This window comes from Rhinolophus hipposideros, assembly GCF_964194185.1.
Source record: "Rhinolophus hipposideros genome assembly, chromosome: 14".
Classification (NCBI taxonomy): domain Eukaryota; kingdom Metazoa; phylum Chordata; class Mammalia; order Chiroptera; family Rhinolophidae; genus Rhinolophus; species Rhinolophus hipposideros.
The window spans coordinates 40,506,564-40,530,121 of NC_138060.1; the positions used below are offsets into that span (position 1 = coordinate 40,506,564).

Below are 23,558 nucleotides of genomic sequence, written 5' to 3' on the forward strand. Positions count from 1 at the left end.
TGGATGACCATCCCACAGTAGGATCTAAGACCTGGAGGCTTTATAAGGCTGGCATGACCTTCAAGTCTTTTAAAAGAACTACTTGAAAATTATCAAAACCGGAAGCTAATAGACTGAAGCTATATTTACCACCCACTGCACACTAAACAAGTACTCCCAGTATTTTCAGAAGCTAAAAATATTCATATTTTCCAAGGAAAGGTTATTATTTTAATAAAACAAATGTCCTATAATAGACTTCCTGAAATACAATGATAGTAGCAGCAGAACACAGGGAAGAACATCTAGCCCAGGAAGCATGGAACACAGGAAGTCTGACTCGCTTTGAATGTCTTGCTCTTCTTTAGCCTCTTATATAGCTCAGCCAAAATAGAAACAATCCTACCATGTCAGTTTTCCCAAAGATAAAATAGTGTCAGGGGAAATGCACCCTCTTAACCCTGGGTTCTGGATCCGTTTGGTCACTAACCAGCTTTGTGACATTGCAAAAATCATAACCTTTCTGGACCATTGTTGTTTTATCTGTAAAATGAAAGGGGCTGCACAAGAGGGTAAATCCAACTCTAAAATGCTATTCTTCTATGCTGAAGACTGCAGCAATCATTCTTAGACATTAAAGTGACAAAATAGGGTGACTCTGTTTATGTCTCACAGCAATCAGCTCTATTGACAGCTATGTCAACTGGCTTGACTTGAGACTATTTCATATAAATATAGTTTCTATTGCTCCCGAGAACTACCTCTGTCCTTCTGGATTTGATTTGGCACTAGTCCCACTGATGATGGATCATTAGTTTTTTTTTTCTACAATTATTAAATAACCGGTTAACCACTAAGTTTGTGTAGTCTAGTGGAAAGAGCATGGGGTCATGGGGCAGAGGGCCTGAAATCCAAATCCTACCTTATTGCTATTGGATTTCATGGCTATTGGGAAAGTCATTTAACTCTGAATGGAGAGCAACCATAATTGATTTGTCTTCTTCGTCATATTACCAGCGTCAAATGATATGTTAGAGCCTTTGAAAAAAAAGGCTGGCTCAGTTGGTTAGAGCACAAGCTCTGAACAACAGGGTTACCGGTTCAATTCCCAAATGGGCCAGTGAGCTGCGCCCTCCACAACTAGATTGAAGGACAACGACTTGGAGCTGATGGGCCCTACAGAAACACACTGTTCCCCAATATTCCCCAATAAATTTTTTTTAAGTGGGGGGCTGTATGTTAATAAACCTGAATCTCAGGTCACAAACTGAAATTTGCCAAGAAATGACTTTATTTCTACAATTAAATTTAATTTCTATTTTGAGCTCTCATTCTTCTAGGTGTGAAAAATTAACCTTAACCAATTCAGAATCTTTCCCACTTCTGCTGCATTTGTTCCCATAGTCCCAGAAGGGCTACGTAGTGCCAAGGCTTTGGGGTGGTCTTCATTTGTCACTTGTCCCTGCCGACATCAGTCATAAATGCTCCCCTGCCCACTGTCATGCAGGGTCTCTGCTCCTGCTCCCCACACCAGAGCGCAGGACACGGTGAGGCCAAAAAGGAACACCAACGGAACCATAGATAGGGGAGGCATACCACTGTATCCTCACTGGCAGCCGGGTTGGAGACACAGGAAGCAGGAGCCACATGATCCGCAATCCACCGTCCGCTTCTCTGACAACCAACCAACCAGCGTAGCCACGGCAGTTACATCAGTGGCTAATTGGCTAAGTGGTAACAGCTGATGGCCATCTACTACCCGAGCCCGCACCTTCCCACGTGCGGCCGAGAGCCTGGACACTGCTCCACGGGACTCTGTCCCCACACGACCCCCAATTGGTCCCTGATTGCCAGTCCCTCCAGGTCACTGCTGCATCCTCCTCATCACAACTGCAAAGCTGCTCCAGGTCTGGCAAAAGTTGCAAAGAAAAAGGGAAAAAAAGCAACTAGAGAGGTAAAAGAACTAACATCAAGATGAGTTATGTGAGCCAAGGGAGAATAAAATGCTAAGAACTATCATGGCCAAACACTTTCAGTAACTCAGACAACTGTAAGAGTAAAGGAAGACCAAAATGGAGCTACTGATAACTTTTACAAAAACAGTTTCCTTTGAGTGGTAGATGTACAACTCTAATTGCAGAGGTCGAGAAGAAATACTTAGCGGCGAATGTGACAATTTTTTTAAAAAATGCTGTTTTCTAAAAAATGTGATTGCAATTATCTTCACTTTGGAAAATGGTGAGAGTCATACTCAAAGTTATAACTTAGAATGCAGTAATTTGGGTAAATGAAAGAAGATAACTTTTCATACTGGTCAGCGAGACCTGACCACAGAAGTGTTTAAAATGCAGTATTATTAATTTTCTTCTCCCTAAGTAAGATGAAATGTTTAAGCCCATAATAATTAGGCCACCACTTCTTTGAGCTAGTCTTAGGAGTAAATTGCCAATGCAATTAAATCTCTTCTTCTGCTGTAACAACCTGAGACACAGTGACCAGTGAGTAATAAAACAGGCAATATTTCTGATGGATGAAGGGAGGGGAGAAGACAAGTGAAACTGCTTTGGTTGCCACAACTTTCTCTTTTGCAAGATTCCATAAGACCAACCTGATTCCTTTCAATTTTAAACAATACCATGTATAATCAAGTCGATCACCTAGGAGCAATCATCATCAGAGAAATTAACGCAGGGCACATTCATCTTGTAGAATGCCCAGACTATGAAATATTCCACCCTAAATTATTTCCTTGGGGTTATGAAATAAAAAGTGGAAATAAACAGGTACCACCATGACTTTCTTCTCCTTCCACCTACATCCATTAATCCCAATAAATGCACATTTTTAAAGTTTCAAGCATTTAATGCTAAGAGTATTCAATTCAGTAGGACAATGGAGTGAGTCAAGAAGAACTTCGTGAGTTTATTTCCCCCCCAGTTCTTCTGCTTAGCTCTGGTAATTCATTCAGAATAGGAGAAAGAAAAGATATCCTTTAGTAATTTATGTCAAATTGGTTCAATCTTAGACTCACAGAAAAAGTAGGACTCAGATTATGCTTACATATCATCTAGACCCAGCATTATTGTCAGATGAGTAAAATGAGGCTGGTGTGGGGCCTTCTGTCTTACCCAATAAATCGCAGTGAGTAGAGTAGAGTCAGGAATACAACCCAAATTTTCTTACATTAAGGTCAATAGTCAACAAATATGTATTGAGTGCTTAGTCTATGCTGGACAATGTCCTAGCCTCTGAGGGTTAAAAGCTGAAAAGTATCACCTGGGGTATAGAAAACAAATTGATGATTGGCACAACCACTTATAATACTACCGAAAAATATAAAATACTTAGGTGTAAATCTCTCAAACTATGTAGAAGATCTGTGTGCTGAAAACTACAAAATATTGATGAAAGAAATTATAAAAGACCTAACCAAACAGAATCATTACTTGTGGATTGGAAGACTCAGTATAGTAAAGACGTCAATTCTCTCCAATTGGCCTATAAATTCATTATAATCCCATTTAAAATCTTAGCAGGATTTTTGGTAGATAGCAACAAGCTGGTCCTTAAATGTATATGGAAAGGTAAAGGAACTAGAATTGTATACAACTTTTTTTAAAAGCACAAATTTGGAAGATTCACACTACCTGATTTTAAGTCTCACTATAAACTGTGGCATTGGCAAAAGTATGCATAGTTCAATAGAGTGAAATAGACAATCTATAAATAAACCCTCAAAAAATATGGCCAATTAATTTTTGACAGATGCAAGGCAATTCCACAAAGAAAAAAGAGCATTTTCAACATATGGTGCTGAAGTAATTCAAAATCCACATGCAAAAAAGGAACCTTGATCCATACTTTGTACAATATACATAAAAACTAACTCAAAATGGGTCAAAGCCATACATGTAAAAAATAAGAAAATAAAAACCTAAAGCTCTAAAACTTCTGGAAGAAAACAGGACTAAGCTAATTATTCACAGAGAAGACAACAAAAGCACAGTCAACAAGTGAAAATACTGATAAACTGGAATTCATCAAAATAAAAAACATTATAATGTTTTCTATTTTGATAAATAAAATAATAATAAAATAATAATAAAATAACCTTATTAAAAATAAACACATGTCAAGTGCTGGAAGATATGTGGAGAAACTGGACCATTCATACATTATTGGTGGGAATGCAAAATGGCACCACACTGGAAAATAGTTTGGCAGTTCTTTTTGAAGCTAAATATGCACAACTATTACCCAGCAATCGTATTCCTGGGCATTCCCAAGGAAATGAAATTTATGTTCACAGAAAAAAGCTATACATTAAAGCTCACAGCAGCTTTATTCATATTAGCTCAAACCTAGAAACAATCCAAATGTTCTTCAGTGGATGAATGGTTAAACAAAATGCAATAATACATCCATACCACAAAATACTACTCAGCAATAAAAATCAATGAACTATTGGGCTGGGCCAGTGGCTCAGGTGGTTAGAGCTCCATGCTCCTAACTCCGAAGGCTGCCGGTTAGATTCCCACATGGGCCAGTGGGCTCTCAAAGACAAGGTTGCCAGTTCAATTCCTCGAGTCCCGCAAGGGATGGTGGGCTCCGCCCCCTGCAACTAAGATTGAACATGGCACCTTGAGCTGAGCTGCCGCTGAGCTCCCACAGGACTCAGTTGGTTGGAGCGCGTCCTCTCAACCACAAGGTTGCCGGTTCGACTCCTGCAAGGGTTGGTGAGCTGCGCCCTCTGCAACTAGTAACAGCAACTGGACCTGGAGCTGAGCTGCGCCCTCCACAACTAAGACTGAAAGAACAACAACTTGAAGCTGAATGGCACCCTCCACAACTAGGATTGAAAGAACAACAACTTGACTTGGAAAAAAAAAAAAGTCCTGGAAGTACACACTGTTCCCCAATAAAGTCCTGTTCCCTGTCCCCCCCCAAAAAAAATCAATGAACTATTGATACATGCAACCACTTTGGTGGAACTCAAAGGAATTATGCTGAGTGATAAAAGGCAATCTCAAAAGGTTACATACAGCATGACTTCATTTATACTATCTGCTCATACACATAATGACATTGGTGAAGCTCAAGAGAATCATGGTGAGTGACAAAAGAAACAACTTCTTTCCCCACCAGGCTCCCAGGCAGGAAACTAAAGAATTTTGTCTATGGAATCTTAGCAGCTCAAGGGAAAGAACCAAAGATATTGATTAACATGGGCTTCCCAACAAACTTCCAACCTGATCATCCTATATTGCAGTTCATAGTCAACACGCTCTATGTATGTTCTCAGAGCTTCTAAATCAGCTATTTTGTCCCTGACTCTTAAAAAAAGTTGACAAATAAGGATTGTCAGCCATCTGAGCAAATTCTCTAACCCAAAAGATAGGGACCAAAATGAATAAATAGAAAACAACAATAAATTGGAGGACAACGACACTACTGGGAGAAGAAAACTTCTCACACAAACCGACACCAATATGCTCAGGGAGATAATGGAATACATTGCATCCATGGAATAAAAACAGAGTGCTATAAAAAAAGGAGCAGTCTAGGAATGGGAAAAAAAAAAGTGTAGGGATGTAAGACATGATAAGCAGAAATAGAGAAATCATAAGAAAGGTTGGAAAATAAGGTCAAAGATATATATGGGTGTGTGAGAGAGAGGGGGAAAAAGACAACGAAGTAGAAAATAGAGGACAAAGGAGAAGAAATTAAAGCATCAATCCATCCAACAGGTCCAGAAAAAAAGATTTGAGAAAATAGCAGGAAACCATCACTAAAATAATTCAAGTAGAAGATAAACATATGTTTACTGCAGCAGTTTCATAATACACATGTACACTCAAAGGAAAAAACACTATGGCGAGAATTTGTAAGAAATAAACACATCACAGAAAATAAGATTGAAAAGCTGTCTTTGGAGCATATGAAGATGACAAAATATGCCTTATCATTTCTTGGAAATGCACTGTCATCATTATCAATGTTGGATAGGAATGACTGGGAGATTCATAACTTCTTTCTTCTCCTCACCAACCTTTTACTTTCATCTTTTTTTTTTTTTTAAAGCCGTCTGTTTCCAGTTTTAACCACAATTTAAAAGAACTGAGCAAGTTACAACAGTGAAATCCAACAGTGGATTGTGGCATTTTAGTTCATAGAAAAGGTTTATATTTAAGGAAGAACAAGCACTACCACTTTTCAGCTTGAAAATGTACATCAGGCTGCCTTTAGCTCTTTTCCCTTTGGAGGGCTTATGCTGCTTTGCGTTCTGAAAAGATGTGGAGTTTTTTTGATATTCAGAATTCTTACAATGACTCTGATGAAACCTGTTGGCAATTCTCTGCCATTCTGAGGTGACTGCATGGGAAAAACAATGGGTAGGTGCCATTTTAGCACTTCTCTCCCCACCCCAGCCTCAGTTCCCATGGCCCTTCAAAGGAGACAAGGCTATTATCGTGATAAAGGGATATGAGTTTGCATAAGAGTCCAGAGTCTCAGTAAGGCAGATCTTAAAAACATCTTCATGTTATCAGTACAAAAGAACTGAAATCTGATTTTTTGGAACAAATTGTTCGTATGCAGCCAAGAGTCTTTTCTGTTTTATACTCTGAATTACTTTTCTTCAATAAACCTTCCCAGAAAATGCATGCACAGTTCTTTACTGTTTGAAGAGGCAATGCTAAACAAAGAGCAAAACCCAAGAAAAGCAGCTAAATTGATTGATGGTGGCTTTAGAGTTTAAAGTGACAGATTCATGTCACTCTCCCTCTTCAAAATCTTTTGTCTTCAAATCAATGTTTCTTTGCCTTTACCTCATTCTACTTCCTCTCTGTCAGTCCTTCTTCCAAGCACAATTTATTATAGATTATTTCTTTTAAAGGTTGTATGGATAATAATACACAGATGTAAATAATAGTTATTCTTCAGAAATGTTGAGTTTCTATTATATTCATACACTGTGCTAGGAATTGAAAATACTATGTTGGCCGGCCCGGTGGCGCAGGCGGTTAGAGCTCCGTGCTCCTAACTCCGAAGGCTGCCGGTTCGATTCCCACATGGGCCAGTAGGCTCTCAACAAAAAAATAAATAAAAAATGTATACACAAAAAAAAAAAAAAAAAGAAAATACTATGTTGACCAAAAAACTAGTCTGTTTTGGGATTTATAATCTAATATGGATTAAAACTTAATATCCTTATGTTATTGCTAAATCTTCTCTTCAGTTGTCCCCTCATCTCTTTCCCCTGTATGTATTATCCTCTCCTGTCACATATACACAGGACATAGAAACCAACATCATTTTAATTGATAGATTCAGGAATCAATAATGCAGAAGCTGTCAAAATGCTAAAAAAAAATAGATGTTAAACTTCATAGTCAACAACCACAAAATAAAATAAAAGATTTAAGATCATCAAATTAATCAAAGAGTTTATTTTAAGCACTTAAGTTGCCTATCAGATGAGGCATGACTAGAATAAGAAAAAGGTATGCCAGATGCTTGTTCAAACTTCTTAGCACCTGTGTTTCCCCAACCCCTCCCAGTTTGGGAGTGACAGAAAGCCATATTTATAGAAATACAGTAGTTTTCAGAGTCTTCCCTCACCTATTATTGAATGCTTTCCAGATCCCCTGAAAAGCTCTCCCAAGCATTCCTGCATACCCTCTGGAAAAGCCCCACTGGTACTGAAAAGCAAGGCCTCTCGATACCACTTCCTCTTTTGCTCTGGCTTCAGTTCTGGCTCTGTGTGGCAATATCAGCAAGCTTCCAATCTCTGTGAAGCCTGGTGAGTGTGAGATTTCACTGATGCTGCCTCTGATGACATCTTTTATCAATGTGGTTGGAAGTCATGCTGTGCTCATGCTGTGCTTTGCTGAAGCTGTCAAATCTCCAATATGGCTGGTGCCCTCCCCTGCTGACTGCCAAGTGCCCTCCACAGAGCAGTGGCATTCTATGTTCTCTGCTGCAGTCCTTAAAACGGACAGCCTCACCTTTGGTACTCCCCACTAAATATACCTTGTTAGTAGTTCAGAATGCCACGACACACAGAAAACAAATAAGAAATGAAGTACCCGTTTATTTATATGGGAATTTCCAAAATGCTGGGTTTTGGGATAACGATGTTGAAGATCACAGATTGGCTACCAAAGCTGAGGAGTTGAAAATGGGAGGTAGGGTACTTCCCATTCTCAACCCAGGTCTTAGTGCCTGTATGCTCAGACATGCATTCAGAGGCATAACAGGTGATACACACGTGACTCCATATCACTTACATAAACAGTTCTGCTTTATACAGCCAGTTACACACAGAACAGAGAGAGCTTGGAGAATGATGAAGTAAAGCCATTTATGATAAGGACTGCTGCGTAGAAGCCTTGCACCAAAAATAAAATAAGGGGCATCCGGATGGCTCAGTTGGTTAGAGCGTGAACTCTGAACAACAGGGTTGCCGGTTCGATTCCCACATGGGTGAGTGAGCTGTGCCCTCCACAACTAGATTGAAGACAACGAGCTACAGCTGAGCTTCCAGGGTAGGCCAGATGGCTCAGTTGGTTAGAGTGCGAGAGCGTGAGCTCTCAAAAACAAGGTTGCCAGTTCAATTCCCGCATAGGATGGTGGGCTGCACCCCCTGCAATGAAGATTGAAAACAGCCACTGGGCTTGGAGCTGAGCTACGCCCTCCACAACTAGATTGAAGGACAACGACTTGGAGCTGATGGGCCCTGGAGATACACACTATTCCCCAATATTCCCCCAATAATTTTTTTTAAAAGATGAAACAAGAGATAAACTAAGAAAATATGAATGTATATATAGCACATCAAAACATTCATTTCAGGTAATTTAACTTGCCTACCTTCCTCCCACTTTGTGTTCCTCTGACCTGGAGGGTTCTTTGCTTTGCATGGGCTGCTGAGATAAAACTTCTGGTGTGCTTCCATGAGAATCAAAGAGGCAATAGGGAGCTGTCTCGATGTGACCACCAGGCATCCTTCATGTCATGAGTTATCTTTTCCATTGCTTGCAAACTAAGACCCTAGTGAAACAAAGTAATCATAACTTTGAACTAACTAATCATCCCTGCTACTCCTAATTCTAGAAATACCTTTTGTGCCTGGTCTAACTCACAAGATCTTTAGAATACGGGCTGTGGGCCCTTTCCAGGCTAAGCACATAGAGATAGAAAGGCCAGGAAGTACAAGAATGGAGAATGAATGTCACATGTGAGCACACTGCTCACCAGTAGCAAAGTGCCAGTGAAAAGAGTTCTGCCCAGTAAGATTAGCTCCTCCACCTCCCTTAGCAAGAGTAAGAGAAACCAGAAGTGTTCACACCCCCTCAGGGGGCACAAGAAACACAAATTCATTTAACCCTCAAGCCCATTATGTTCCGAGATAGAAACTTGAGGGAAAAGGCACACATGTTTCTCCCTACAGATTTTAAAAGAGTGAATAATACCTAGGCCTTCCATATCACTTAGAAGAATTTTGGAGAAACTTAACTTTGTTTTGTTGGTAGCCCCTCTATCCCCTCTAAAACTCAAGCCAGCCCATGCAGGCAGTAACAGAATGATCTGAACCTATTATTTAAAATCACTTCCTCCCTGCCATTGCTTAGGGGGCTGTTATTGTACCAGCGTACATTCTCTGTCTTTTCAGAAAAAGATTTTCCCAAGAGGTCTACCATCCATAAAAATAGATTCCTGGTAAGGCCACCCCTCCAGCCTCCAGACAGGTCTCACCACTCCTCAATCAAGGGCAAGTACAACACTGGTTCTGCTGCAAAATCAAGATCCATCATAAACTAGTTCTTGCTGACCTTTGCAGTCACCATATTTACCTTTTTGCCCCACTTACCACACTATTTACATTGCGCCAGGCAGATGCATGACCTCATATCTATCAAAAAGTTGCCTGCCATAAAACAAATAACCAAAGCTTTGGGGGCCAAAGACTGCATGAAAATATAAACCTGCGCTGGTATATGCAACCCCGTATCCTCTTTCACTAGGAAAGTGGGTCTGATTACTTTCAGAGCTGACATAACTGTCAGCTAGGAAAATACCTTTCATGGATTTAGGCCTAAATTCTGGACTGCTACTTTGTAAGAATTGCTCCTACCAAAGCAAAAACAAAAACAGTGAGCCTTTTGATTAGTATTCTTTGCAAAGGAGTAAAAATACTCTTAAAGACTATTCCCTAACTTGCTCAAGATGAAGTGGATAGATTTTTAGAATACAGTGGGAAAATCAAATTCTAAAGAAACTTGTAGAGGAAACCAGTTCTGGTACTTTGCAAACAAATACTAACACTAGGTTTAAATGGGAAAGTGAGAAAATTAATTACATTAAATGACCTTGGGTCAGACGGTCTTTGGGGTAAATCGCATCATTAGCCCCAATTCTTCACACCCACCTCCCTGTATCCACATCTTCTGCCATGTGACTTGACAGTTATTCACATTCAAATACATGACTTGCTTTGGCCAATGGAAGAATGGAATGGAAATACAATCGTGCCAGTTCCAGCCTAGGCCTTAAAAGGTTTTGAGGTTTCTGTTTGCAATTTTGTGCTTCTGCCATCTCTGGGAGAAGTTCATGCCTGGACTTGCCTGCCCCAAGCAAACATGAAGACCACGGGGAGGAGAGCCACCCAGCCAAGCCATTTCAATCAGCCAGCCCATCCACTGACACAAGAGTGAGTCCTGCCAAGATCAACAAAGGTGCCAGCCAATCCCGGGCTAGAACGGCTGACCCACAAGTGCATGAGAAAAATAATGCTGATTGTTGTAAGCCACTAAGATTTTGTAGTTGTCTGTTATTTAGTAATAGGTAACCAATACAGTCCAATTAATAAAATGTATAAGTTTTTAAAATATTAACTAATTCCATTTGTAAATGTATTCCTTTGGAGAAGCTAAATTCTAACTACTTTTGAAATTAAAGTTACCAGATAGAAGCAAAACATTGGACTTTCAAACCAAGGCATGATAGAATGGTTCAATGTATTTTTTACTATATATTGTTAAAGGCAGGTGAGTGTGAGAACACACACGCACACACACACACACACAAATAAATCTAAGTGACAAGACAGAGATAAGGAAAAATAGAAATCAAGATATAATGACAATCCATTTATCCAATGGTGGAACTCTGAGCCGAATTACACCCTAGCCAAATGGGCAGATTTATCACTTACCAATAGTCTTGGCCCATCCTACAAATTTTCAAAGGAAGACTTTGTTCACCTCGCCAACCATTCCACAGCACTCCAAGTTAGGAAGAGACCACCCATCTCTGTATTATGTTCCAATTGAACGTTGTAGGGGGCATAGATACAGTGGAAGAAACCGGACAGCTACTTTTGGCAGTTTACGTAAGAACCATCTTAATGTGGTCACTACCTAAACAAAGATTCAGTAGGAGAAAGACAAGCCAACATCTATATTCCACCTTTTCTAATTATTTCTATAAACCAGTCATTAGCATTAATCAGCAAGAACTTCTCAGGCTCCTAAAATCTCATGAAATTGCACGGCTTCATTAATGCTAATTTCCATTTCTTTTCTTGTTCTTGTCCAGACTGAAATGAAACCATACCACAAGTCTCATGCTAACAAATAATGTAAAAATATTGATTTAAATTAAATCAAATTATAAGTCTTTTATCCACTAACAAGGTACTTTCAATTAATTATTGAGTGTCAAAAACTATTGAAAAGGTGGCATTTCCTTGCTTCATTTTAAATTAATTATTATAGACTCAGCTCTGCGCAGCTTATTAAGAAATTAAATCTTTATGAATGTAAACTATGGTTAGAAGATTAAAAGATGAGAAAGCTATTTTTGCATGCCAAGTAGCTGAGAATTTTGTATTTAAATTCATTAAATGCATCTGAAATATTCTAAATTCTGCATAATGTGAACATTCACTGAATCCTCTTTAGGAATTACAATTACTACAGTCCCATTCATTAGACATGATGTGAAGATATGTATAAAATTTAGTATAAACCTGAAAAAGCCCCCTTTGCCCTTAAAAATCTGTCTTTTAATCATTCATTCAAAAATGTTCACTGAGCACTATATTAGTCAGAGCCTCAGCAGGAAACAGATGGCATACTCAAATTAGGATGATTTTAGTAGGGAGTCATTACAAAAGTGTGGACAGGTACCCTAAATCCACAGGTACAAAAGGGAAGGCAGTTACTAGAAGTTAAAAGGAGAGAGTTCGATATTAGAGGTCTGCCTTCAGAGAAGCAGTGACTTTAGGATACACAGCTAGTTGGTGGCCACCCCATAGGGTGGGCACCAGCAACCCAGCAATAATTATCTTCCTCCAGACCACTGCTCTCTTGCCGGGGAACTGGAGATCCAGTGGTGAACAAAGCTTGCTACTATCATGGATGTGACATTCTAGTCACAGGAGACACAGTAAGCCACACTAAGTGCTACGGAGAAAATAAACCTGATAAGTCACACAGAGAGCTAGGAGGAGAGGAGAGAAATTGAGATTTAAATAGGGTGGTCAAGGGAGACCTGTTTGAAACAGTGGTATGAGAACAAAGGCATGAAATGGGTGAAGGAGCGAAGCATATAATCAGGCATCTAGGGAAGAGTATCCAGCTAAGAAAGAAAGCACAAAGGGGAGTGCCTGGCCTGTCTGAGGCACGGCCCAGAAGCCAGTGTGACCAGAACAGAATGAATCAAGGGGGAGAGGAATTGCAGCAAAGGTCAGAGTATAAAGGGGAAGTAATTGGGTAGGCCTTTTTAGGACACTGTAAAGACCTTGTTTTTCATTCTGAAGTGATTCAAAGTGTAAGTGTAAGTGATTCAAAGGTTTTCAAGTTGAGGAATGACATAATCTGATTTACACTTTATTAGCATCACTCTGGCTACTGGATTGAGAATTGACTGAAGGGGGTAGGGTTGGAGACAGAAAGATTTAGCAGGCCACTGAGACACTCCAGGCAAGAGATGATGGTGGCAGAGACTAGGGGATTAGCAGTGGGGGTGGTAAAAAGTTAAATTTATTTACTAGTGAAGAGTATAGTGGTTATAAAGAAAGCTTAGGCCTCCAAATCTTTGAATTTATGTTCATCGCTTAGCTGTATAACTAGAGTTTCTCCTCTCTGTGCTTTATTTTCCTCATCTGTGAACAGGAGACAGTAATAGTATCTAGCTCATAGTGTTGTTTCCAGATTTAAGAGATATAAAGCATGTAAAATGGCTTAGTGAAATATCTGGCACATAGAAAGCCCTCAGTAAATATTATGATTGCTATCTACATTTGAAATGCACCCTGAGATGCTTTTTTTTTTTTTTTTTTTTTTAATTATCTCTCCGTAGTATAATGATTAAAAACCATCTCATGCCACCTGGGAAAAAGTCTGCAGGAAATCATTTATACTGAAAATTCAGATATTTGTGTAAATCCCTAGTGGTCCCCTTGTCTATCCCTAAATTCTCTAAGCAGTGAGGAACACACACTGCTTTACCTATTAGGCCCATACGACCACTGCATACCTCTGAGGAGAAGAAAGTTCCTAGTTAATTTGAATTGGTATCTGTTTCCCATCATTCCACTTGCTGATTCTAGAGCTCTCCTGAAGGTTTAGAGTTCAATCAGTCTTTCATGTGGCACAACTTTGAGTATTTGAAGAAAATGACCAAGCCCTTCTTCTCTCCAGTTCTAAATAGTTTTTAGACTACAGTTTTTTGTTTGTTTGTTTGTTGTTTGTTAACCAGTCCTCAGTAGCAGGGATAAGAGAGTAAGGAAGAGATCTGCTTTCAGAATCATAAAAGCTGATACTTCGGGTTGGCTCGCTCAACATCACTTCCATACCCTATTCCGATTCGACTCACCACTACAGTAGATGGAAGGCAAGCAGCTCACCTTGCCAGACTCTCTTGTGGATAAAGGGGGCCATTTTGACTCGTTGTTGGCCAATGAAATTCAGACTAAAGTGTGTTACCTCTTCTGCTTTGTTCTGTAGTCTAGAATACTAACAAGAGTTGTCCCTAAGATGGTGGGGCAGAAAGACAGAAGGGACCTGTTTTTCTGATGGCAGCAGGGAGCCCCATTACTTCACTTGTCTCAGGATTTATTGTTAGAGGGAAAAAAATAATTATTTTTAATTATACCTCTCATTCTTAAATACACGTAGATTTTTGTAAAATGCCATTGAGCGCAATTCTGTCTTTAAAACCTGTGTTTTAGTCCTACCTCTGATATTATCTGTAGGAGTTTAGGGAAGTGTGTATATACTCTGCTTTCACTTTCCTTTATATTAATTGTGGGGGCTAGATTAAATGTCCTCTAATCTCGTTAGGGGCTAAGATTCCATATTTGGATTTTTCTTATCAAAGTATCTGTCTCAATCAATCTCTGTTCAATCCAGGTTAAATAACTACCAGATTCATTCCTTTGATTTAACTGTTCATTTAAATAGCATTTATTGCACTTAGCCTAGTGTCTTGTGCATAGAAAACATTTAACAGATGATTGCTGAATTTAATATAATTAGAAAGACTACACTAGGATATCATTATTTATCTATTTTATCTACTCACTGGATTATCCTTCTCTGATCTTCAGCAACTTGCTAAACAAAATAGCACTTGCAAACAATTACATCATGTATTAGCTCTTTAGGCTTTCACACTTGTTACTTCATTTTATCTTTACAGATTTCTTTCCTAGCATATTTTTCCCAATCATAAATGAACGTATTTTAGTTATAGAAAGCTGGGTATTAAAGAAACATAACAATGTTTATGTATTTGCATTCAGTAATTTTTACTTGTATAGTAAAAACTTGAGATTATGCTAAAAGAGTATTGCATTCTTTTCTTTCAACATATGATATTGATATCCCATCTCTTTAAATAGTCTTTGAAATATAAATCACTAGTGATTCTTTTCTGGGACAGTATTTTCTATTCAGAGAAAGGTATTTTATTGACAATTTATAGATGCAGACTCTTAAGCACAGAAAAATTATAATTTTCTTAGGCTATATAGTAAGCTAATATTTAAGATTATTCTGACTCCTCCTGACCTAACTTTCCCACTGAAATATGAAGATTCCCCTCCATAAAGTTGATATTGGTGATTGATAATTGTGACAAATATCATATAAAAATCTATTTGTCATATAAAATGCTCAAAGAAATTACACAGAAGATATATAGGTAAGAAGCAAATACATAATAAATATGGATGGATGTGTGGTTGGATAGATGGACGGATTCAACAAATAAGTAGATGAATGGATGAATTCAGTGAATCTGAGATGGACTGCTTTTTCCATTAGGCCGAAGGCCAAAGTCTGATTTAGAGTGCATTATCTGGGAGAGACTGAGAGTTTAACATTTCTTCTATGCTTTAGAGCTGAAATAGGGAGCCTGATACAATCTTTACCAGGCTAGGCTCACCAGAAAATGAAAACCCATGAACCACTACTATTAGGAATGGATTTTTTACCAAATCCTAAATTATCCTAGCTGCATTCCACCAGCCCATCTCATGCTTTTGCAGAAACACTGTAAAGAATGCAAAAAGCCACTGCAAAGCTTCCTGTGGTACAAATAAATACTCATAATGACAAGTATGTCATTAGCAACTAATATATCCCGCCTCCTACATGATGGTAAACAACGGTATTTGTTCTTTCTAACCCTAACTAATTCTGGATGAAACACAAAACCATGCATTGCAAATAAACTCTATGATATTGCTAAAGAAAGAGGTTTTGAGGAAAGGAACCAAGAAGCATCTGCTTGGGTCCATCTGGAGGAAGGAACTACAGTTCTCTCTACTGCACTCTCAGTGTCATATGCATGACCTAATCCACTAGTTTGTGGTGCCAATGAGGCACAATCTCACTTGAACTCTCATCATTTCACTCACAAATATTTAAATATGTTAAGTTTCAAGTAGTTATGGATGAAATGATAAGGACTCCTTCTAAAAACTGCAATACTATGTTAAGAAAAAATTAATATTAATTTCTTAATATCATTGAATATCCAATCACGACTTAGATTTCTCTCTCTCTCACTCTCTCTCCATTTTTAGTTTGTCTTCAAATTAGGACCTAAAGGTTCATATATTACATTAGGTCAACAATAGGTTGCTATGTTCCTTTAGTCTCTTCTCTTTTTCACTCTCTCTTCAATTTATTTATTACAGAAACCAGATAGTTCATCTTGTCGAGTTCCTCCCTATCTGCATTTTACATCACAACTTCATGTTGTCATTTAACATGTTTCTATGACTCTGATATTTCCTGTAAATTTATATTAATTTCTATATTTCCTATAAATCAAAAAACCTGATCAGATTCTGGCTTGATTTTTTTGTTGTTTTTTTTTTTTATTGCTAATTCTCTCTTTTTAATATCCAAGGGAAATATCTGGGCTTTATGTTCCATATTATCAGAATCATTTTGCTTATTTTGAATGTCTGCTCCACCTCAAAATTTTCCAAAAGACTTTGAAAAGCACAGACACACCCTGGTTGTCACACCCTCATCTGCTGTGAAGAAGGATCATCTGTCCCAAACTCTAAGCCATCTCTACCTTCAGTTTAACATCTGTCCACACCTATGCCAATCTCAATCTCTCAAAAGTCTTAGCACTGAAATTAGGTCTCCATAACTGACGCCCTCTCCCCATTGTGTACTTTGTTCTATCAAAGGTCATCAGTAAAGATCTTCTAAATCTATTCATTAGATAGGTTCTCATAAAAGGGATGATCTTGGCCTTGAAACTTTGGCTCACAGGCACTCCATAATCTAAGCACTGTGACCTCCAGCCTTAGACCTATTACAAATGGGACCTACTAACTTTATAATTACACATCTAAAAGGGAACACTTCATCCTTCACAAAACAAAGAAAATTTTCTGGCAAATCATTTGCTGTCTCCATCTATACAGTGAAATAGTAGGTATTTTATTGACAATTTATTTACTTTATTTATTTACTTTACTTCTATTTAATAAACTGAGCTTCTAAGATGTAGGATTTAATGTGTGTATAATCGTATAGGAACGCAGAATTTCATGGAAGGGGTCACAGTAAATCTAGAAAATTTTCCACAAAAGTTGCCTGATAAAATTCTTAGAAGAACATTATGAGTTTGCCTCATCACCTTCATTCTGCAGGTAAGAAAACTGAGGCTCGGTAACTTGCCAAAGGTCACAAAAATCTCTTTCCATTACAACATATAATATTTAATCAATATTCACATTAGCAGTGGTTGTCCAAAGTCAGACAACGACATAAAAAAGAACCATATTTCAACAATCTGCACTGGTATGGTAACAGGCAATATTCATTTTAAAACTGGTGCAGCAATCTTTAGAAGCAAGAAAAAAGAAAAACAAAAGAAAAACTCTGCATACTTCTCTGGCCCACCAGATTGCTGAGCACCCTAGGGGATAATCTTCTGTTACTGATGGAGATACAAAGTGCTGGTGCTGCAGAGGCAAGACACAGCCTGGCATTGTGCTATGTTTTGGGCTCCAAAACCATAAAGTTGTTCCATGCTAAGCCGTTTATTTATTTTCATCCCATTCTCTCATTTGGTGTCATCAGAACTTTTGTGTAAACATTCTTTCTATTCAGCATTTTTTTTCTAATATCAGAGTATATGTGATATTTAAGATTTAATTAAACACCTAAGTTGTTTATATCCAATTGAAAACTAATTTCATTTGCTTATCTCTATAACCTTTCCTGCTAGGTACCACCACTGAAGAGTCTGTTTATTCCACCTTCTAGTCCCCAGGTATCTTCTGACTTGTTTATACCTAGACAATAGGGAAGAACATGAGCAGGATCTGTCATTTGTTCCCTTTTAAGATGATTGGAACCACTGCTAAAATTTTTAGCATATTCTCCATAAAAGGACCCAGTCCATAAAGGCAATATATAATTTTGTGGTACTCATCTTTCCAAACCCATCTTTCTCAAGTCAATTTATTCCATCCATCCATTCATCCATATCTCCATTCATTCATTCATCTATCCATTCACTTGACCACTTATTCATGGATTAATTTATTCACTCAACAAACATCCTGTTAGGTCTTATTATTAGGTTATGGTAGGCACCACTTTCAATTATTCCCTTCATTTCACTTCCTATCTTATCCCTTCCTATCTTCTTTCTTTTTATTACTCATTCTACTCAAACTTCTGGACCTACATCAAAAATTTTATACTTCTTTATTATCACTTTCAGTGCATTTAATAGCTTCTCAATATCTATGTGTTGATTAATAAGAAAAGTTTAGAGAACAAGATGTAGGAAATCAAAGTGAGTAAACAAACTGGGAAAAAGATAAGGAAAAGTTTAAGCAATTAAGGTAGCCAGAGAATTACCAAATCTGATCCAATTTCTAGGAACATACACTTGGAATAGTGGTATACATGTATTTTAGGGTTCACAGAACATGAGAGGTGGAAAAAGGTAATCTATTTTCTTTTAAGATAAGCATCTTTCCTAAGGCTAAGTTGTTGGTAGTGATTATATTTCCTGAGTAGATTTATATTTCAAATAATAGAAGTCGGCAGCATGTAGTAATTTTTTTGATACATGCCAAGTGATATAATTTTGTTAAAACAGTCTCATTTGGATCATGTTCTTGCCAGGACTCTTCTTTTGATTTCTATAAAGATAAAACTCCACACAAAAAGCATTTGTGTACAAAGCTGACTTTACTGAATGTTTGGAGAGCAGGAGGGAAAAATGGGGATGTTTAAGCATCACAATAAAGCCCCACAAAAAAATGTTAAAATTGATTATGAGGGGCCCGGCCCGGTGGCTCAGGTGGTTGGAGCTCCGAGCTCCTAACTCCGAAGGCTGCCGGTTCGATTCCCACACGGGCCAGTGGTCTCTTAACCACAAGGTTGCTGGTTCGATTTCTCGAGTCCCGCAAGGGATGGTGGGCAGCGCCCCCTGCAACTAAGATTGAACACGCACCTTGAGCTGAGCTGCTGCTGAGCTCCCGGATGGCTCAGTTGGTTGGAGCGCGTCCTCTCAATGACAAGGTTGCCGGTTCGACTCCCGCAAGGGATGGTGGGCTGCACCCCCTGCAACTAGCAACGGCAACTGGACCTGGAGCTGAGCTGCGCCCTCCACAACTAAGACTGAAAGGACAACAACTTGACTTGGAAAAAAGTCCTGGAAGTACACACTGTTCCCCAATAAAGTCCTGTTCCCCTTCCCCCGCAAAAAAAAAATTGATTATGAGACTAATCTTTCTGAAGGTCTTTTGTTGCCTCTGTCACTACATATTGTTCACCCTCCTCTGTGCCCCAGTTTATGTCCCAGACTCTAGCCAATTTCTTAATACTTCTCTCCTAGTTCCCTCTCTTTACTCTCTTAAAGTGTCCCTAAAGTCTAACAATTTTTCTTACCACTTATCAGTGTAATGAGTCCTCTCTAGCTATTATTTCTAAATTTAGTGTCAAATCTACCTTATGTTGGGTGAGTCCCAAACTGATTATGTGTTAAACATAACAAGCAGTCTGTCTATTTTCTTGACAACATAGAAGACCAGCCAAAACCTAAGGTTTCCTCTGGCAGGATCTTCTCTTTCTAAAAATATCTAACTTTAAATAGTGATTTCTTCTTGCTACACAAATATATAAAGAAGTAACTGGAAAGTGAACCAAATAAACAATATAAAGCCAGGAACAGAGAGTACTGTAATGGGGGAATGATTCTTCAAAGGTTAGAAGAATGGCTACAGAGAGTATTCAATGGGATTCCTTATTAAGACTTGTGAAGAAATTTTTATGCCTTCCCCAATCTGAAATGCCATTTGACATGTGGACATTTTATTGGTCTTTGATACAGAAATTTGCTTTCAAGTTCTACTTATACCAGTACGTAGACCTATGACCTTGAACAAATAACAACACCTTAGAACCTTATGTAAAAATATAATTAGTTCCAGTTACATTACTGGGCTGGGGTGAGGATCAGATGAAAGAATAAACGCATAAGAGCTTTATAAACTGGGAGGCACAATTAAAGCCTATCCTTTATCTTTTCAAATATGGAGATCCGTGAGAAGACACACAAACCACAGGATGATCTACTGTAAAAATTTGGACTAGATATATGGCAATGGTGCTTGTTTTTGTAGCAATGTTTTAGTTCATTTTCATGAATTATCATGTGAAACACTTTCTTGGCACATGGTACACAACCCAGGATGTGAAGGAAGATAAATATCAAAGTAGAGGGACCACCAGGAGAGCCTAGCTTGCATTAACCAAAGAAAATGAAGAACAATTATTATATTTACAATAAGTTGGGCTATTTTTACTCAGCTTAGAATATCCATCCTATTGTGATAAGCACATTCTCTTCCAATATGCAGAGCTTCATGCAAAGGCAAGTTACACAAAAGACTGAATGGCGAGCATGGCACTAAAGTAGAGATTCATTGTATGATTTTTGCTTTGTCTATGACAACAAATCATAGCCCAAAATATTCATTTTAACAACAGGAAGAACAAGCATTTGGTATCAAGAGCTCATGTTAGTTGACAAGATATTATATAACATATATATATTCCCTAGAGATTGTTTGCATTTATTTATAGAGTCCCTATTTCTTTGACCTTTCTTTCCTCCATTAACCAAAGTGACCAGCCACTTCTCTTTATTATCTTCTTTCCCTATGTACTCATATGCAAATATCTTCAGTCAAGGCTTGTACCCTAGGGGCCATTCAATCTTATTAAATTGACTTCATGTACTTCTGAATCAATTGTGCTACAATCCAAAGTTACTATCTCACTCTCCAGGGTCTACATGTTATTCCCCTTATTTCTAAGTCTTTTGAGACGCACCTCACTGTTATGATTCCCCATACCCCTCACAGAGCCAAATATGTTCAAAGAAGGAAATGTCAGCTTGCTTATTACACCACCATCCACTTCCTCTCCAGGGTGGAAATTCACCTACACTTGTCTTTTGAAAAACCTGAGGGACGTCTCTCAGGTACTGAACAGCAGCCTAAGAATAGTTTTTTTCCCCAAAATCAGGAAGTCCCTGAGTAATAGCAAGACATACATCATAAAGACATGTGAAGTTGGTCTCCAGAGGTTAAAAATAAAGTTTTCAGAAGTAGTGACGAAGGAACTAAGCTTAGGTTTATGACTTATCCTAGTGTTCTCCTAACTTTGCTCAAGATATTTCAAAATGGCAAAACTTTTAATGAACACTGTAGAAGTAGGAACCCATTGACCAATGTACATTTCTAAGTGCCTTCTATATGCTAGTTCTTGGAGCAGGTGAGCAAGATCAAGTTAAGGCCATGTACATACATGAAGGAATTATATCCAGGTTAGGAGACAGAATAAATAAATGAACAAGTATGATAGAGGATGAAAAGCACTTTTGAAAAGCAAAAACAGTGACTAGCCCTTCTGCTTGTCCCAACTCCTTGGGAGGGACTAACCCCTCATCAGCGGCAACAAGGGGTAAAAAATATAATTAAGACACTGAACTCCATTCTTTTCCTGTTCTTGGGCTTTCTCCCATCTAGCATGGCACGCGTTGGAAAAACATAGGCAATGCAAATTCAAAAACATTTATTTACCCTGGTTATAACATCAGCAGCAAAAAAGACAATAGATCTGCAGTATTCCTAAAATTTCCCAGATCACATGCTCCATTCAACCATTTACTTAACACCCATGCACATCTCTCTTTGACTCATGCTTTGTATACCTCACAGGGTCCTTTAATTAGATAGAGCCAATTAGATCATTGCTTTTTCAGCCTCTTATTAGAGCTGTTTACATTTGGGTTTTCTCCATATAACATCATTAAAATGAGGAGGGGCCAGAGCCTCTAGGCTCACCAGAGGCTTTCAGTCCTCACCAGATTCTCTGCTTCGTCAGGTTGAGCTGCCCTTCACTCAACTGATGCACGTGGCCACAAAACTGTAAGCATGTAGTAATCTTACCCTCATCGTCTTTGTTTTTCCAAATGACAGTCAAGAATTCACTGACTTAACATATTCAATTTTGACCTCAAAAACAATATATTTTCCTCTCCTTGTATAATAAATTTCTTTTTTACTCAAAGTAAGGGACTGTGTGAAATGAAGGGGAGACACCTACCCCAGTCCAGGAAGACTTCTGAAAGAGATGATAGCCAAGATGAGTGTGGAAGGATGGATAGAAGCTAGCTACCATATTTCCCCAAAAATATACAAGACCAGGTCTTTTATAATTTTGCTCCAAAAGATGCATTAGAGCTGACAGTCCTGCTAGGTCTTATTTTCGGGGAAACACAGTAGTTAAGAAGGAAGAGAAAGAGACATCAAGGCAGAGAAATAGCAACAGGGAAAAGACCCAAAAGGGTGGGAAAAAGTGGTTCCTTCAGGAAAGCACAAGTTTAATAAAACTGAAGCATCTGGGAAAAATAAGAGAAGGCCAAAAGAAGAGGGCATAAAAGAAACTCAGTAGCCAACTGATAAAGCGAATTTGAAACACTGGGTCCAGCTCACCAGGAGATTCTGCTGGATACCAAAGTTTGAGCACCACACATTTAGAGAAGGAATAGTCATTTTTGGCAAATACTCTAGGTCACCTAAAGGCAAGGGGTTGAGATGAGAAAGTGTGGGGACAGAGCCAGGAGTGCAGTTTCCAGGCTCTCGGCCTCACGTAGAAAGGTGCTGGCTCAGGTAGTAAATGGCCATCAACTGTGATGGGATGGCCATCAGCTGTGGCTAGTTGGCCGTCAGCTGTAACCAGTGAGCCATTGGCCACTGATATAACTGCTGTGGCTACGCTAGCAGAAAATGGGGGCTAGCAAGAAGATGGTGGCTGAGCCTGCAAGCGCAAATTGCAGTTAGGGTGGCAGGTTGCGGATCGTGGGGCTCCTACTTCCTGTGTCTCTAACCCAGCCGCCAGCGAGACTATCCAGCTCCAGTGAGACTATAGTGCCGCCAGTAAGACTATAGTAGCATGACACCCCCATCTATGGTTCTGTGGGTGTTCCTTTTTGGCCTCATCATATCCTGCGTTCTTATGGGAGGAGCGGGAACAGAGACCACGCAGGCCACCCTGCGTGACAGAAAGAAACTCACCCTATCTTCCCTCTCTTCCATTCTGAGCCATGAAACTGTCACTGCTAGAGAGAGACTGTGCAGGAATGAATATTGAAGGTGCCACAAGACAAATGATTAAAAGCATCTCCTCATTCAGAGAAGTGACGTGTTCATCTCTCTAGGCATGTAACTAATTTCCTGGGAAATAGATCAAGAGATGGGGCCTCATGTTGGGCTTCATGTATAAGCCTAATAGTTGACCATCAGCTTGACTTATCTACATCTGCTCACAGCAGTGGTAACAAGGACCCCCAAGTCCTACAGTGAGGGCTTCCGGGCAGTCTTATTCCCACTGAAGCTCTAGTATTACAAATCATTGAATCATCGGCTCCTGCATTGCTGCGAGCATTGTTCCTTTCTTAATTAAATCCCTTGGGTAAAAGGATCTTTCCAATCAAATTCTGGAAAGCTCTACAGA

At 38.9% G+C, this 23,558-nt stretch overlaps 1 pseudogene across 1 annotated transcript in view; it reads left to right on the top strand.

Moving 5' to 3' along the window:
- The first annotated feature begins 1,723 nt into the window (after nt 1-1,723).
- The window catches only part of LOC308507622 (Y-box-binding protein 1-like), a 44,378-nt pseudogene continuing 22,543 nt past the window's right edge, over nt 1,724-23,558 (top strand). Inside the window, exon 1 of the transcript in view lies at nt 1,724-1,933. The product of the transcript in view is annotated as a Y-box-binding protein 1-like (transcript). The remainder of the gene's footprint in view (nt 1,934-23,558) is intronic.